Source organism: Pelmatolapia mariae, linkage group LG6 (genome assembly GCF_036321145.2).
Source record: "Pelmatolapia mariae isolate MD_Pm_ZW linkage group LG6, Pm_UMD_F_2, whole genome shotgun sequence".
Lineage (NCBI taxonomy): Eukaryota > Metazoa > Chordata > Actinopteri > Cichliformes > Cichlidae > Pelmatolapia > Pelmatolapia mariae.
Window position 1 is genome coordinate 11,678,128 of NC_086232.1, and position 2,025 is coordinate 11,680,152.

The following is a 2,025-nucleotide window of genomic DNA, read 5'->3' on the forward strand; positions in this document are numbered from 1 at the left end:
AATAATGATCCATCTGGTTTGAATGTCAGATATGCTGCTTGGAAGCACGGTCATTAGTTCTGTCACATCACAGCATCATGATCTGAATCTCCTGGCTGCGTGAAGCCTTTTTGAATGGAGTTTGCATGTCCCTGTGCCTGTGTGGGTTCTCTGCTATAGTCCAAAGCCATGCTCATTAAATTAATTGGTGATTCTAAATTTATTGTGGATGTCTGAGCGGCTGGTTTCTGTCTCCCTGTGAGAGACTGGTAGGCTGTGCAACAGAAACTGGAGTGTCTAAAGGAGAAACATAACTTTTGTAGCTTGATTTGAGGAACTATCGTCCCTTTAACATCTAAATGTGGGGTCAAAGTGTGCCAATCACAGAAAAGCAATCACACAAGGTCATAGCCTGTAAGGGGGCACCCAGATTTGAACTGGGGACCTCTTGATCTGCAGTCAAATGCTCTACCACTGAGCTACACCCCCTTACATATTCAAGCCTGCAGGAAGGAACAATCTAGAGTAAATTTCCCCAAAATTCAACTATTTAGGCTCATCTTTAAATGCCACTGAGCCAAATATGAGTTTTGTTGGTGAGATTTCAGTGTTACCCGCACAGGACTGGGTTATACATGTTGTTTCTTGGCTGTACAAAGACCAAAAGATTCAAAAAGTCTCGTTAACACAATATTCTCTCAGTAAAAGAGATGCTCAGATTAGGAACAATGTTATCTATGTGGGGTTGTTGTCTGAAAAGCAGTGTGTACGCTCTGTCAGCTCTTCCTGTACAAAGCGAAGGCGGTCCTCAGCATTTCATACTCATGGACCTGGCGACGGCTGTGCTCTACAGCTGCTTCACACTCGCTGCCTCATTGTGCCGTTTGCATATTTAGCTGCTCTGTTCCACTTCCCCTGCTGTTGATGTTGGGAAAACACACACAACAATACAGCTGTGAGGCAGCTGCCCGCCCTCTCCTTTCCTCTCCTCTCAGCATCCCCCTGCCTTTTCTTTCTTCCCTCGCTTTGACTCAGCGGTCTCTCATTCGCTTTCGATCTCATCAAAGCTTGGTTTGAGAAAAAAAAATTGTAAAGTGATTCACAGAGCTGTGACAATGTCAGTGGGTATGCTTTTTTTCCAGAGCACACTTAGTATTTGATTAACACCAATTCTAATACAAAGTAGGGACCCAAAATAAAAAATTTTCCTTTTCTTCCTTATGAAAACCTTGAAAAAAATACCAGATGTGACTCATACTCACCGCACAAGAGAGGGTGAGGTAGATGTAACACTAGCTAGCTTAGTTCTCTGGGAAGTTTAGTGTTAGCAATGCTAACACTTCCGACAATCACTCACTGCTAATTGCTCACTCAATGATAATGGCTATATTATTGGAAAGATAATTGAATTAAAAATGCTTCACAAGGCACAAATACCACAGACATGGGTGAGAGGTCTTTTTCAGTGACTACAATTAGCTAAAACAATGTCTAGTAGAGAGCTATTAGCAGCCACCTGTCGCTTATATCAACCTTACCCCTAAGACTGCAAATTATTGTAATTTTTCCCCAAAAGACAGCTGACATGCAGGAAAAATTAGATAAAGAGACCAAAGCTGATTCTGTACTAGTCTGTATAAAACGTAAAACCTTATGGGGATAGGCTTTTATGTTTTATGGCTAGCTGTTTTATGGCTAGGTTCAAAAGCTAGCCATTCGCTGAAGTCCACTTTGTGACATTTCCAGTTTTCTTCCATTTTCATCCTATAACGCAGTCCTCTGGCTAATGTAACACCATCTGAATGCATCAGTTCATCATAACAATAATTATAACATTTTATTTACTAGAATGGAAATACATCAGAATATTTCACTGCGCAGGATGAGTTTACTGAGTTAAAAATAGAGCAGATATTAGGGAAGAAAATAAAGTATTATAAGTCTTCAGTGATCCTTAAATGTCTACTTCAGGGTTTAGCTTTGCCCATTTTTCTTCATTGTGACCCCACTGGGGTCAGCTGTTGCTTTAAACAAAGAAGAGATTTT

General features: G+C 40.8%; 1 non-coding gene across 1 annotated transcript; it reads right to left on the reverse strand.

The window, feature by feature from the left end:
- Nucleotides 1-396: 396 nt before the first annotated feature.
- On the reverse strand, nt 397-468 carry trnac-gca (transfer RNA cysteine (anticodon GCA)). Its single transcript has one exon. It is a non-coding gene; the product is annotated as a tRNA-Cys (tRNA).
- Nucleotides 469-2,025: the final 1,557 nt, after the last annotated feature.